Genomic DNA, 16,047 nt, shown 5'->3' with positions numbered 1-16,047 from the left:
AAATCAGTATGAGAGGTCAGAGCCAGAATCGGTATGAGAGGTCAGAGCCAGAATCTGTATGAGAGGTCAGAGCCAGAAGCAGTATGAAAGGTCAGAACTGGAATCAGTACGAGAGGTCAGAGCCAGAATCAGTCTGAGAGGTCAGAGCCAGAATCAGTCTGAGAATTCAGAGCCAGAAACAGTATGAGAGGTCAGAGCCAGAAGCAGTATGAAAGGTCAGAACTGGAATCAGTACGAGAGGTCAGAGCCAGAATCAGTCTGAGAGGTCAGAGCCAGAATCGGTATGAGAGGTCAGAGCCAGAAACAGTATGAGAGGTCAGAGCCAGAAACAGTATGAGAGGTCAGAGCCACAATCAGTATGAGAGGTCAGAAACCGGAATCAGACTGAGAGGTCAGAGCTGGAATCAGACTGAGAGGTCAGAGCCGGAATCAGACTGAGAGGTCAGAGCCAGAATCAGACTGAGAGGTCAGAGCTGGAATCAGTATGAGATGTCAGAGCCAGAATCAGTCTGAAAGGTCAGAGCCGGAATCAGTATGAGAGGTCATAGCGAGAATCAGTCTGAGAGGTCTGAGCCAGAATCAGTATGAGAGGTCAGAGCCAGAATCAGTATGAAAGGTCAAAGCCAGAATCAGTATGAGAGGTCAAAACCAGAATCAGACTGAGAGGTCAGAGCCAAAATTAGTATGAGAGGTCAGAGCCAGAATCAGTCTGAGAGGTCAGAGCCAGAATCGGTTTGAGAGGTCAGAGCCAGAAGCAGTATGAAAGGTCAGAACTGGAATCAGTATGAGAGGTCAGAGCGAGAATCAGTCTGAGAGGTCAGAGCCATAATCAATCTGAGAGGTCAGAGCCAGAATCAGTATGAGAGGTCAGAGCCAGAATCAGTCTGAGTGGTCAGAGCCAGAATCAGTATGAGAGGTAAGAGCCAGAATTAGACTGAGAGGTCAGAGCCAGAATTAGTATGAGAGGTCAGAGCCAGAATCATTCTGAGAGGTCAGAGACAGAATCGGTATGAGAGGTCAGAGCCAGAAGCAGTATGAAAGGTAAGAGCCAGAATCAGACTGAGAGGTCAGAGCCAGAATCAGTATGAGAGGTCAGAGCCAGAATCAGTATGAGAGGTCAGAGCCAAAATCAATATGAGAGGTCAGAGCCAGAATCAGACTGAGAGGTCAGAGCCGGAATCAGTCTGAGAGGTCAGAGCCGGAATCAGTCTGAGAGGTCAGAGCCGGAATCAGACTGAGAGGTCAGAGCCGGAATCAGTCTGAGAGGTCAGAGCCGGAATCAGTCTGAGAGGTCAGAGCCAGAATCAGTCTGAGAGGTCAGAGCCAGAATCGGTATAAGAGGTCATAGCCAGAATCAGTATGAGAGGTCTGAGCCCGGAATCAGACTGAGAGGTCAGAGCCGGAATCAGACTGAGAGGTCAGAGCCAGAATCAGTCTGAGAGGTCAGAACTGGAATAAATATGAGAGGTCAGAGCCAGAATCAGTCTGAGAGGTCAGAGCCAGAATTAGTATGAGAGGTCAGAACCAGAATCAGTAGCCAGAAGCAGTATGAAAGCAGAAGCAGTATGAAAGGTCAGAACTGGAATCAGTATGAGAGGTCAGAGCCAGAATCAGTATGAGAGTTCAGAGCCAGAATCAGCCTGAGAGGTCAGAGCCAGAATCAGTTTGAGAGGTCAGAGCCAGTATCAGTATGAGAGGTCAGAGCCAGAATCAGACTGAGAGGTCAGAGCCAGAATTAGTATGAGAGGTCAGAACTAGAATCAGTATGAGAAGTCAGAGCCAGAAGTAGTATTAGACATCAGAGCCAGAATCAGACTGAGAGGACAGAGCCAGAATCAGTCTGAGAGGTCAGAGCCAGAATCAGTTTGAGAGGTCAGAGCCAGAATCAGTATGAGAGGTCAGAGCCAGAATCAGACTGAGAGGTCAGAGCCAGAATTAGTATGAGAGGTCAGAGCTAGAATCAGTATGAGAAGTCAGAGCCAGAAGTAGTATTAGACATCAGAGCCAGAATCAGACTGAGAGGACAGAGCCAGAATCAGTATGAGAGGTCAGAGCCAGAATCAGTCTGAGAGGTCAGAGCCAGAATCAGTATGAGAGGTCAGAGCCAGAATCAGACTGAGAGGTCAGAGCCAGAATCAGTATGAGAGGTCAGAGCCAGAATCAGACTGAGAGGACAGAGCCAGAATCAGTATAAGAGGTCAGAGCCAGAATCAATATGAAAGGTCAGAGCCAGAATCAGACTGAGAGGTCAGAGCCAGAATCAGTCTGAGAGGTCAGAGCCGGAATCAGTCTGAGAGGTCAGAGCCGGAATCAGACTGAGAGGTCAGAGCCGGAATCAGTCTGAGAGGTCAGAGCCAGAAGCAGTATGAGATGTCAGAGCCAGAATCAGTCTGAGAGGTCAGAGCCAGAATCAGTCTGAGAGGTCAGAGCCAGAATCGGTATGAGAGGTCAGAGCCAGAATCAGTATGAGAGGTCTGAGCCCGGAATCAGACTGAGAGGTCAGAGACGGAATCAGACTGAGAGGTCAGAGCCAGAATCAGACTGAGACTTCAGAGCCAGAATCAATCAGAGAGGTCAGAGCCAATATCAGTCTAAAAGGTCAGAGCCAGAATCAGTCTGAGAGGTCAAAGACGGAATCAGTCTGAGAGGTCAGAGCCGGAATCAGTATGAGATGTCAGAGCCAGAATCAGTCTGAGAGGTCAGAGCCGGAATCAGTATGAGAGGTCAGAGCCAGAATCAGTATGAGAGGTCAGAGCCAGAATCAGACTGAGAGGTCAGAGCCAGAATCAGTTTTAGAGGTCAGAGCCGGAATCAGTCTGAAAGGTCAGAGCCAAAATTAGTTTGAGAGGTCAGAGCCAGAATCAGTCTGAGAGGTCAGAGCCAGAATCGGTATGAGAGGTCAGAGCCAGAAGCAGTATGAAAGGTCAGAACTGGAATCAGTATGAGAGGTCAGAGCGAGAATCAGTCTGAGAGGTCAGAGCCATAATCAATCTGAGAGGTCAGAGCCAGAATCAGTATGAGAGGTCAGAGCCAGAAGCAGTATGAAAGGTCAGAGCCAGAATCAGTATGAGAGGTAAGAGCCAGAATTAGACTGAGAGGTCAGAGCCAGAATTAGTATGAGAGGTCAGAGCCAGAATCATTCTGAGAGGTCAGAGACAGAATCGGTATGAGAGGTCAGAGCCAGAAGCAGTATGAAAGGTCAGAACTGGAATAAATATGAGAGGTCAGAGCGAGAATCAGTATGAGAGGTCAGAGCCAGAATCAGTCTGAGAGTTCAGAGCCAGAATCAGTCTGAGAGGTCAGAGCCAGAATCAGTATGAGAGGTCAGAGCCATAATCAGACTGAGAGGTCAGAGCCAGAATTAGTATAAGAGGTCAGAGCCAAAATCAGTATGAGAGGTCAGAGCCAGAATCGGTATGAGAGGTCAGAGCCAGAATCTGTATGAGAGGTCAGAGCCAGAATCAGTATGAGAGGTCTGAGCCCGGAATCAGACTGAGAGGTCAGAGCAGGAATCAGACTGAGAGGTCAGAGCCAGAATCAGACTGAGAGGTCAGAGCCGGAATCAGTCTGAGAGGTCAGAGCCGGAATCAGTCTGAGAGGTCTGAGCCCGGAATCAGACTGAGAGGTCAGAGCCGGAATCAGACTGAGAGGTCAGAGCCAGAATCAGTCTGAGAGGTCAGAACTGGAATAAATATGAGAGGTCAGAGCCAGAATCAGTCTGAGTGGTCAGAGCCAGAATCAGTATGAAAGGTAAGAGCCTGAATCAGAATGAGAGGTCAGAGCCAGAATTAGTATGAGAGGTCAGAACCAGAATCAGTAGCCAGAAGCAGTATGAAAGCAGAAGCAGTATGAAAGGTCAGAACTGGAATCAGTATGAGAGTTCAGAGCCAGAATCAGCCTTAGAGGTCAGAGCCAGAATCAGTTTGAGAGGGCAGAGCCAGAATCTGTATGAGAATTCAGAGCCAGAATCAGACTGAGAGGTCAGAGCCAGAATTAGTATGAGAGGTCAGAACTAGAATCAGTATGAGAAGTCAGAGCCAGAAGTAGTATTAGACATCAGAGCCAGAATCAGTGTGAGAGGTCAGAGCCAAAATCAGTATGAGAGGTCAGAGCCAGAATCGGTATGAGAGGTCAGAGCCAGAATCTGTATGAGAGGTCAGAGCCAGAAGCAGTATGAAAGGTCAGAACTGGAATCAGTACGAGAGGTCAGAGCCAGAATCAGTCTGAGAGGTCAGAGCCAGAATCAGTCTGAGAATTCAGAGCCAGAAGCAGTATGAGAGGTCAGAGCCAGAAGCAGTATGAAAGGTCAGAACTGGAATCAGTACGAGAGGTCAGAGCCAGAATCAGTCTGAGAGGTCAGAGCCAGAATCGGTATGAGAGGTCAGAGCCAGAAACAGTATGAGAGGTCAGAGCCAGAAACAGTATGAGAGGTCAGAGCCACAATCAGTATGAGAGGTCAGAAACCGGAATCAGACTGAGAGGTCAAAGCTGGAATCAGACTGAGAGTTCAGAGCCGGAATCAGACTGAGAGGTCAGAGCCGGAATCAGACTGAGAGGTCAGAGCTGGAATCAGTATGAGATGTCAGAGCCAGAATCAGTCTGAAAGGTCAGAGCCGGAATCAGTATGAGAGGTCATAGCGAGAATCAGTCTGAGAGGTCTGAGCCAGAATCAGTATGAGAGGTCAGAGCCAGAATCAGTATGAAAGGTCAAAGCCAGAATCAGTATGAGAGGTCAAAACCAGAATCAGACTGAGAGGTCAGAGCCAAAATTAGTATGAGAGGTCAGAGCCAGAATCAGTCTGAGAGGTCAGAGCCAGAATCGGTTTGAGAGGTCAGAGCCAGAAGCAGTATGAAAGGTCAGAACTGGAATCAGTATGAGAGGTCAGAGCGAGAATCAGTCTGAGAGGTCAGAGCCATAATCAATCTGAGAGGTCAGAGCCAGAATCAGTATGAGAGGTCAGAGCCAGAATCAGTCTGAGTGGTCAGAGCCAGAATCAGTATGAGAGGTAAGAGCCAGAATTAGACTGAGAGGTCAGAGCCAGAATTAGTATGAGAGGTCAGAGCCAGAATCATTCTGAGAGGTCAGAGACAGAATCGGTATGAGAGGTCAGAGCCAGAAGCAGTATGAAAGGTAAGAGCCAGAATCAGACTGAGAGGTCAGAGCCAGAATCAGTATGAGAGGTCAGAGCCAGAATCAGTATGAGAGGTCAGAGCCAAAATCAATATGAGAGGTCAGAGCCAGAATCAGACTGAGAGGTCAGAGCCGGAATCAGTCTGAGAGGTCAGAGCCGGAATCAGTCTGAGAGGTCAGAGCCGGAATCAGACTGAGAGGTCAGAGCCGGAATCAGTCTGAGAGGTCAGAGACGGAATCAGTCTGAGAGGTCAGAGCCAGAATCAGTCTGAGAGGTCAGAGCCAGAATCGGTATAAGAGGTCATAGCCAGAATCAGTATGAGAGGTCTGAGCCCGGAATCAGACTGAGAGGTCAGAGCCGGAATCAGACTGAGAGGTCAGAGCCAGAATCAGTCTGAGAGGTCAGAACTGGAATAAATATGAGAGGTCAGAGCCAGAATCAGTCTGAGAGGTCAGAGCCAGAATTAGTATGAGAGGTCAGAACCAGAATCAGTAGCCAGAAGCAGTATGAAAGCAGAAGCAGTATGAAAGGTCAGAACTGGAATCAGTATGAGAGGTCAGAGCCAGAATCAGTATGAGAGTTCAGAGCCAGAATCAGCCTGAGAGGTCAGAGCCAGAATCAGTTTGAGAGGTCAGAGCCAGAATCAGTAGGAGAGGTCAGAGCCAGAATCAGACTGAGAGGTCAGAGCCAGAATTAGTATGAGAGGTCAGAACTAGAATCAGTATGAGAAGTCAGAGCCAGAAGTAGTATTAGACATCAGAGCCAGAATCAGACTGAGAGGACAGAGCCAGAATCAGTATGAGAGGTCAGAGCCAGAATCAGTCTGAGAGGTCAGAGCCAGAATCAGTATGAGAGGTCAGAGCCAGAATCAGACTGAGAGGTCAGAGCCAGAATCAGTATGAGAGGTCAGAGCCAGAATCAGTATGAGAGGTCAGAGCCAGAATCAGTATAAGAGGTCAGAGCCAGAATCAATATGAGAGGTCAGAGCCAGAATCAGACTGAGAGGTCAGAGCCAGAATCAGTCTGAGAGGTCAGAGCCGGAATCAGTCTGAGAGGTCAGAGCCGGAATCAGACTGAGAGGTCAGAGCCGGAATCAGTCTGAGAGGTCAGAGCCAGAAGCAGTATGAGATGTCAGAGCCAGAATCAGTCTGAAAGGTCAGAGCCAGAATTAGTCTGAGAGGTCAGAGCCAGAATCGGTATGAGAGGTCAGAGCCAGAATCAGTATGAAAGGTCTGAGCCCGGAATCAGACTGAGAGGTCAGAGACGGAATCAGACTGAGAGGTCAGAGCCAGAATCAGACTGAGACATCAGAGCCAGAATCAATCAGAGAGGTCAGAGCCAATATCAGTCTAAAAGGTCAGAGCCAGAATCAGTATGAGAGGTCAGAGCCAGAATCAGTATGAGAGGTCAGAGCCAGAATCAGTCTGAGAGGTCAAAGACGGAATCAGTCTGAGAGGTCAGAGCCGGAATCAGTATGAGATGTCAGAGCCAGAATCAGTCTGAGAGGTCAGAGCCGGAATCAGTATGAGAGGTCAGAGCCAGAATCAGTATGAGAGGTAAGAGCCAGAATCAGACTGAGAGGTCAGAGCCAGAATCAGTTTTAGAGGTCAGAGCCGGAATCAGTCTGAAAGGTCAGAGCCAAAATTAGTATGAGAGGTCAGAGCCAGAATCAGTCTGAGAGGTCAGAGCCAGAATCGGTATGAGAGGTCAGAGCCAGAAGCAGTATGAAAGGTCAGATCTGGAATCAGTATGAGAGGTCAGAGCGAGAATCAGTCTGAGAGGTCAGAGCCATAATCAATCTGAGAGGTCAGAGCCAGAATCAGTATGAGAGGTCAGAGCCAAAATCAGTCTGAGTGGTCAGAGCCAGAATCAGTATGAGAGGTAAGAGCCAGAATTAGACTGAGAGGTCAGAGCCAGAATTAGTATGAGAGGTCAGAGCCAGAATCATTCTGAGAGGTCAGAGACAGAATCGGTATGAGAGGTCAGAGCCAGAAGCAGTATGAAAGGTCAGAACTGGAATAAATATGAGAGGTCAGAGCGAGAATCAGTCTGAGAGGTCAGAGCCAGAATCAGTATGAGAGGTCAGAGCCAGAATCAGTCTGAGTGGTCAGAGCCAGAATCAGTATGAAAGGTAAGAGCCAGAATCAGACTGAGAGGTCAGAGCCAGAATCAATATGAGAGGTCAGAGCCAGAATCAGACTGAGAGGTCAGAGCCAGAATCAGTCTGAGAGGTCAGAGCCGGAATCAGTCTGAGAGGTCAGAGCCGGAATCAGACTGAGAGGTCAGAGCCGGAATCAGTCTGAGAGGTCAGAGCCGGAATTAGTCTGAGAGGTCAGAGCCAGAATCAGTCTGAGAGGTCAGAGCCAGAATCGGTATAAGAGGTCAGAGCCAGAATCAGTATGAGAGGTCTGAGCCCGGAATCAGACTGAGAGGTCAGAGCCGGAATCAGACTGAGAGGTCAGAGCCAGAATCAGTCTGAGAGGTCAGAACTGGAATAAATATGAGAGGTCAGAGCCAGAATCAGTCTGAGAGGTCAGAGCCAGAATTAGTATGAGAGGTCAGAACCAGAATCAGTAGCCAGAAGCAGTATGAAAGCAGAAGCAGTATGAAAGGTCAGAACTGGAATCAGTATGAGAGGTCAGAGCCAGAATCAATATGAGAGTTCAGAGCCAGAATCAGCCTGAGAGGTCAGAGCCAGAATCAGTTTGAGAGGTCAGAGCCAGAATCAGTATGAGAGGTCAGAGCCAGAATCAGACTGAGAGGTCAGAGCCAGAATTAGTATGAGAGGTCAGAACTAGAATCAGTATGAGAAGTCAGAGCCAGAAGTAGTATTAGACATCAGAGCCAGAATCAGACTGAGAGGACAGAGCCAGAATCAGTATGAGAGGTCAGAGCCAGAATCAGTCTGAGAGGTCAGAGCCAGAATCAGTATGAGAGGTCAGAGCCAGAATCAGACTGAGAGGTCAGAGCCAGAATCAGTATGAGAGGTCAGAGCCAGAATCAGACTGAGAGGACAGAGCCAGAATCAGTATAAGAGGTCAGAGCCAGAATCAATATGAGAGGTCAGAGCCAGAATCAGACTGAGAGGTCAGAGCCAAAATCAGTCTGAGAGGTCAGAGCCGGAATCAGTCTGAGAGGTCAGAGCCGGAATCAGACTGAGAGGTCAGAGCCAGAATCAGTCTGAGAGGTCAGAGCCAGAAGCAGTATGAGATGTCAGAGCCAGAATCAGTCTGAGAGGTCAGAGCCAGAATCAGTCTGAGAGGTCAGAGCCAGAATCGGTATGAGAGGTCAGAGCCAGAATCAGTATGAGAGGTCTGAGCCCGGAATCAGACTGAGAGGTCAGAGACGGAATCAGACTGAGAGGTCAGAGCCAGAATCAGACTGAGACTTCAGAGCCAGAATCAATCAGAGAGGTCAGAGCCAATATCAGTCTAAAAGGTCAGAGCCAGAATCAGTCTGAGAGGTCAAAGACGGAATCAGTCTGAGAAGTCAGAGCCGGAATCAGTATGAGATGTCAGAGCCAGAATCAGTCTGAGAGGTCAGAGCCGGAATCAGTATGAGAGGTCAGAGCCAGAATCAGTATGAGAGGTCAGAGCCAGAATCAGACTGAGAGGTCAGAGCCAGAATCAGTTTTAGAGGTCAGAGCCGGAATCAGTCTGAAAGGTCAGAGCCAAAATTAGTTTGAGAGGTCAGAGCCAGAATCAGTCTGAGAGGTCAGAGCCAGAATCAGTTTGAGAGGTCAGAGCCAGAATCAGTATGAGAGGTCAGAGCCAGAATCAGACTGAGAGGTCAGAGCCAGAATTAGTATGAGAGGTCAGAGCTAGAATCAGTATGAGAAGTCAGAGCCAGAAGTAGTATTAGACATCAGAGCCAGAATCAGACTGAGAGGACAGAGCCAGAATCAGTATGAGAGGTCAGAGCCAGAATCAGTCTGAGAGGTCAGAGCCAGAATCAGTATGAGAGGTCAGAGCCAGAATCAGACTGAGAGGTCAGAGCCAGAATCAGTATGAGAGGTCAGAGCCAGAATCAGACTGAGAGGACAGAGCCAGAATCAGTATAAGAGGTCAGAGCCAGAATCAATATGAAAGGTCAGAGCCAGAATCAGACTGAGAGGTCAGAGCCAGAATCAGTCTGAGAGGTCAGAGCCGGAATCAGTCTGAGAGGTCAGAGCCGGAATCAGACTGAGAGGTCAGAGCCAGAATCAGTCTGAGAGGTCAGAGCCAGAAGCAGTATGAGATGTCAGAGCCAGAATCAGTCTGAGAGGTCAGAGCCAGAATCAGTCTGAGAGGTCAGAGCCAGAATCGGTATGAGAGGTCAGAGCCAGAATCAGTATGAGAGGTCTGAGCCCGGAATCAGACTGAGAGGTCAGAGACGGAATCAGACTGAGAGGTCAGAGCCAGAATCAGACTGAGACTTCAGAGCCAGAATCAATCAGAGAGGTCAGAGCCAATATCAGTCTAAAAGGTCAGAGCCAGAATCAGTCTGAGAGGTCAAAGACGGAATCAGTCTGAGAGGTCAGAGCCGGAATCAGTATGAGATGTCAGAGCCAGAATCAGTCTGAGAGGTCAGAGCCGGAATCAGTATGAGAGGTCAGAGCCAGAATCAGTATGAGAGGTCAGAGCCAGAATCAGACTGAGAGGTCAGAGCCAGAATCAGTTTTAGAGGTCAGAGCCGGAATCAGTCTGAAAGGTCAGAGCCAAAATTAGTTTGAGAGGTCAGAGCCAGAATCAGTCTGAGAGGTCAGAGCCAGAATCGGTATGAGAGGTCAGAGCCAGAAGCAGTATGAAAGGTCAGAACTGGAATCAGTATGAGAGGTCAGAGCGAGAATCAGTCTGAGAGGTCAGAGCCATAATCAATCTGAGAGGTCAGAGCCAGAATCAGTATGAGAGGTCAGAGCCAGAAGCAGTATGAAAGGTCAGAGCCAGAATCAGTATGAGAGGTAAGAGCCAGAATTAGACTGAGAGGTCAGAGCCAGAATTAGTATGAGAGGTCAGAGCCAGAATCATTCTGAGAGGTCAGAGACAGAATCGGTATGAGAGGTCAGAGCCAGAAGCAGTATGAAAGGTCAGAACTGGAATAAATATGAGAGGTCAGAGCGAGAATCAGTCTGAGAGGTCAGAGCCAGAATCAGTATGAGAGGTCAGAGCCAGAATCAGTCTGAGTGGTCAGAGCCAGAATCAGTATGAAAGGTAAGAGCCAGAATCAGACTGAGAGGTCAGAGTCAGAATCAGTATGAGAGGTCAGAGCCAGAATCAGTATGAGAGGTCAGAGCCAGAATCAATATGAGAGGTCAGAGCCAGAATCAGACTGAGAGGTCAGAGCCAGAATCAGTCTGAGAGGTCAGAGCCGGAATCAGACTGAGAGGTCAGAGCCGGAATCAGTCTGAGAGGTCAGAGCCGGAATCAGTCTGAGAGGTCAGAGCCAGAATCGGTATAAGAGGTCAGAGCCAGAATCAGTATGAGAGGTCTGAGCCCGGAATCAGACTGAGAGGTCAGAGCCGGAATCAGACTGAGAGGTCAGAGCCAGAATCAGTCTGAGAGGTCAGAACTGGAATAAATATGAGAGGTCAGAGCCAGAATCAGTCTGAGAGGTCAGAGCCAGAATTAGTATGAGAGGTCAGAACCAGAATCAGTAGCCAGAAGCAGTATGAAAGCAGAAGCAGTATGAAAGGTCAGAACTGGAATCAGTCTGAGAGGTCAGAGCCAGAATCAGTATGAGAGTTCAGAGCCAGAATCAGCCTGAGAGGTCAGAGCCAGAATCAGTTTGAGAGGTCAGAGCCAGAATCAGTATGAGAGGTCAGAGCCAGAATCAGACTGAGAGGTCAGAGCCAGAATTAGTATGAGAGGTCAGAACTAGAATCAGTATGAGAAGTCAGAGCCAGAAGTAGTATTAGACATCAGAGCCAGAATCAGACTGAGAGGACAGAGCCAGAATCAGTATGAGAGGTCAGAGCCAGAATCAGTCTGAGAGGTCAGAGCCAGAATCAGTATGAGAGGTCAGAGCCAGAATCAGACTGAGAGGTCAGAGCCAGAATCAGTATGAGAGGTCAGAGCCAGAATCAGTATGAGAGGTCAGAGCCAGAATCAGTATAAGAGGTCAGAGCCAGAATCAATATGAGAGGTCAGAGCCAGAATCAGACTGAGAGGTCAGAGCCAGAATCAGTCTGAGAGGTCAGAGCCGGAATCAGTCTGAGAGGTCAGAGCCGGAATCAGACTGAGAGGTCAGAGCCGGAATCAGTCTGAGAGGTCAGAGCCAGAAGCAGTATGAGATGTCAGAGCCAGAATCAGTCTGAGAGGTCAGAGCCAGAATCAGTCTGAGAGGTCAGAGCCAGAATCGGTATGAGAGGTCAGAGCCAGAATCAGTATGAGAGGTCTGAGCCCGGAATCAGACTGAGAGGTCAGAGACGGAATCAGACTCAGAGGTCAGAGCCAGAATCAGACTTAGAGGTCACAGCCGGAATCAGTATGAGAGGTCAGAGCCAGAATCAGTATGAGAGGTCAGAGCCAGAATCAGTCTGAGAGGTCAGAGCCAGAATCAGTATGAGAGGACAGAACCAAAAGCAGTATAAAAGGTCAGAGCCGGAATCAGTATGAGAGGACAGAACAAGAATCAGTATGAGAGATCAGTGCCAGAATCAGTATGAGATGACAGAGCCGGAATCAGTCTGAGAGGTCAGAGCCAGAATCAGTCTGAGAATTCAGAGCTAGAATCAGTCTGAGAGGTCAGAGACAGAATCAGTCAGAGAGGTCAGAGCCAGAATGAGTCTGAGAATTCAGAGCCAGAATCAGTTTGAGAGGTCAGAGCCAGAATCAGTCTGAGAGGTCAGAGCCAGAATCAGTCTGAGAGGTCAGAGTCAGAATCAGTATGAGAGGTCACAGCCAGAATCAGACTGAGAGGTCAGAGCCGGAATCAGACTGAGAGGTCAGAGCCAGAATCAGACTGAGAGGTCAGAGCCAGAATCAGTATGAGAGGTCAGAGCCAGAATCAGTATGAGAGGTCTGAGCCCGGAATCACACTGAGAGGTCAGAGACGGAATCAGACTGAGAGGTCAGAGCCGGAATCAGTCTGAGAGGTCAGAGCCAGAAGCAGTATGAGATGTTAGAGCCAGAATCAGTCTGAGAGGTCAGAGCCAGAATCAGTCTGAGAGGTCAGAGCCAGAATCGGTATGAGAGGTCAGAGCCAGAATCAGTATGAGAGGTCTGAGCCCGGAATCAGACTGAGAGGTCAGAGACGGAATCAGACTGAGAGGTCAGAGCCAGAATCAGACTGAGACTTCAGAGCCAGAATCAATCAGAGAGGTCAGAGCCAATATCAGTCTAAAAGGTCAGAGCCAGAATCAGTATGAGAGGTCAGAGCCAGAATCAGTATGAGAGGTCAGAGCCAGAATCAGTCTGAGAGGTCAAAGACGGAATCAGTCTGAGAGGTCAGAGCCGGAATCAGTATGAGATGTCAGAGCCAGAATCAGTCTGAGAGGTCAGAGCCGGAATCAGTATGAGAGGTCAGAGCCAGAATCAGTATGAGAGGTCAGAGCCAGAATCAGACTGAGAGGTCAGAGCCAGAATCAGTTTTAGAGGTCAGAGCCGGAATCAGTCTGAAAGGTCAGAGCCAAAATTAGTTTGAGAGGTCAGAGCCAGAATCAGTCTGAGAGGTCAGAGCCAGAATCGGTATGAGAGGTCAGAGCCAGAAGCAGTATGAAAGGTCAGAACTGGAATCAGTATGAGAGGTCAGAGCGAGAATCAGTCTGAGAGGTCAGAGCCATAATCAATCTGAGAGGTCAGAGCCAGAATCAGTATGAGAGGTCAGAGCCAGAAGCAGTATGAAAGGTCAGAGCCAGAATCAGTATGAGAGGTAAGAGCCAGAATTAGACTGAGAGGTCAGAGCCAGAATTAGTATGAGAGGTCAGAGCCAGAATCATTCTGAGAGGTCAGAGACAGAATCGGTATGAGAGGTCAGAGCCAGAAGCAGTATGAAAGGTCAGAACTGGAATAAATATGAGAGGTCAGAGCGAGAATCAGTCTGAGAGGTCAGAGCCAGAATCAGTATGAGAGGTCAGAGCCAGAATCAGTCTGAGTGGTCAGAGCCAGAATCAGTATGAAAGGTAAGAGCCAGAATCAGACTGAGAGGTCAGAGCCAGAATCAGTATGAGAGGTCAGAGCCAGAATCAGTATGAGAGGTCAGAGCCAGAATCAATATGAGAGGTCAGAGCCAGAATCAGACTGAGAGGTCAGAGCCAGAATCAGTCTGAGAGGTCAGAGCCGGAATCAGACTGAGAGGTCAGAGCCGGAATCAGTCTGAGAGGTCAGAGCCGGAATCAGTCTGAGAGGTCAGAGCCAGAATCAGTTTGAGAGGTCAGAGCCAGAATCGGTATAAGAGGTCAGAGCCAGAATCAGTATGAGAGGTCTGAGCCCGGAATCAGACTGAGAGGTCAGAGCCGGAATCAGACTGAGAGGTCAGAGCCAGAATCAGTCTGAGAGGTCAGAACTGGAATAAATATGAGAGGTCAGAGCCAGAATCAGTCTGAGAGGTCAGAGCCAGAATTAGTATGAGAGGTCAGAACCAGAATCAGTAGCCAGAAGCAGTATGAAAGCAGAAGCAGTATGAAAGGTCAGAACTGGAATCAGTCTGAGAGGTCAGAGCCAGAATCAGTATGAGAGTTCAGAGCCAGAATCAGCCTGAGAGGTCAGAGCCAGAATCAGTTTGAGAGGTCAGAGCCAGAATCAGTATGAGAGGTCAGAGCCAGAATCAGACTGAGAGGTCAGAGCCAGAATTAGTATGAGAGGTCAGAACTAGAATCAGTATGAGAAGTCAGAGCCAGAAGTAGTATTAGACATCAGAGCCAGAATCAGACTGAGAGGACAGAGCCAGAATCAGTATGAGAGGTCAGAGCCAGAATCAGTCTGAGAGGTCAGAGCCAGAATCAGTATGAGAGGTCAGAGCCAGAATCAGACTGAGAGGTCAGAGCCAGAATCAGTATGAGAGGTCAGAGCCAGAATCAGTATGAGAGGTCAGAGCCAGAATCAGTATAAGAGGTCAGAGCCAGAATCAATATGAGAGGTCAGAGCCAGAATCAGACTGAGAGGTCAGAGCCAGAATCAGTCTGAGAGGTCAGAGCCGGAATCAGTCTGAGAGGTCAGAGCCGGAATCAGACTGAGAGGTCAGAGCCGGAATCAGTCTGAGAGGTCAGAGCCAGAAGCAGTATGAGATGTCAGAGCCAGAATCAGTCTGAGAGGTCAGAGCCAGAATCAGTCTGAGAGGTCAGAGCCAGAATCGGTATGAGAGGTCAGAGCCAGAATCAGTATGAGAGGTCTGAGCCCGGAATCAGACTGAGAGGTCAGAGACGGAATCAGACTGAGAGGTCAGAGCCAGAATCAGACTTAGAGGTCACAGCCGGAATCAGTATGAGAGGTCAGAGCCAGAATCAGTATGAGAGGTCAGAGCCAGAATCAGTCTGAGAGGTCAGAGCCAGAATCAGTATGAGAGGACAGAACCAAAAGCAGTATAAAAGGTCAGAGCCGGAATCAGTATGAGAGGACAGAACAAGAATCAGTATGAGAGATCAGTGCCAGAATCAGTATGAGATGACAGAGCCGGAATCAGTCTGAGAGGTCAGAGCCAGAATCAGTCTGAGAATTCAGAGCTAGAATCAGTCTGAGAGGTCAGAGACAGAATCAGTCAGAGAGGTCAGAGCCAGAATGAGTCTGAGAATTCAGAGCCAGAATCAGTTTGAGAGGTCAGAGCCAGAATCAGTCTGAGAGGTCAGAGCCAGAATCAGTCTGAGAGGTCAGAGTCAGAATCAGTATGAGAGGTCACAGCCAGAATCAGACTGAGAGGTCAGAGCCGGAATCAGACTGAGAGGTCAGAGCCAGAATCAGACTGAGAGGTCAGAGCCAGAATCAGTATGAGAGGTCAGAGCCAGAATCAGTATGAGAGGTCTGAGCCCGGAATCACACTGAGAGGTCAGAGACGGAATCAGACTGAGAGGTCAGAGCCGGAATCAGTCTGAGAGGTCAGAGCCAGAAGCAGTATGAGATGTTAGAGCCAGAATCAGTCTGAGAGGTCAGAGCCAGAATCAGTCTGAGAGGTCAGAGCCAGAATCGGTATGAGAGGTCAGAGCCAGAATCAGTATGAGAGGTCTGAGCCCGGAATCAGACTGAGAGGTCAGAGACGGAATCAGACTGAGAGGTCAGAGCCAGAATCAGACTGAGACTTCAGAGCCAGAATCAATCAGAGAGGTCAGAGCCAATATCAGTCTAAAAGGTCAGAGCCAGAATCAGTATGAGAGGTCAGAGCCAGAATCAGTATGAGAGGTCAGAGCCAGAATCAGTCTGAGAGGTCAAAGACGGAATCAGTCTGAGAGGTCAGAGCCGGAATCAGTATGAGATGTCAGAGCCAGAATCAGTCTGAGAGGTCAGAGCCGGAATCAGTATGAGAGGTCAGAGCCAGAATCAGTATGAGAGGTCAGAGCCAGAATCAGACTGAGAGGTCAGAGCCAGAATCAGTTTTAGAGGTCAGAGCCGGAATCAGTCTGAAAGGTCAGAGCCAAAATTAGTTTGAGAGGTCAGAGCCAGAATCAGTCTGAGAGGTCAGAGCCAGAATCGGTATGAGAGGTCAGAGCCAGAAGCAGTATGAAAGGTCAGAACTGGAATCAGTATGAGAGGTCAGAGCGAGAATCAGTCTGAGAGGTCAGAGCCATAATCAATCTGAGAGGTCAGAGCCAGAATCAGTATGAGAGGTCAGAGCCAGAAGCAGTATGAAAGGTCAGAGCCAGAATCAGTATGAGAGGTAAGAGCCAGAATTAGACTGAGAGGTCAGAGCCAGAATTAGTATGAGAGGTCAGAGCCAGAATCATTCTGAGAGGTCAGAGACAGAATCGGTATGAGAGGTCAGAGCCAGAAGCAGTATGAAAGGTCAGAAC

This window comes from Leptodactylus fuscus, chromosome 1, assembly GCF_031893055.1.
Source record: "Leptodactylus fuscus isolate aLepFus1 chromosome 1, aLepFus1.hap2, whole genome shotgun sequence".
NCBI lineage: Eukaryota > Metazoa > Chordata > Amphibia > Anura > Leptodactylidae > Leptodactylus > Leptodactylus fuscus.
Note: the sequence above shows the minus strand (reverse complement) of the source record.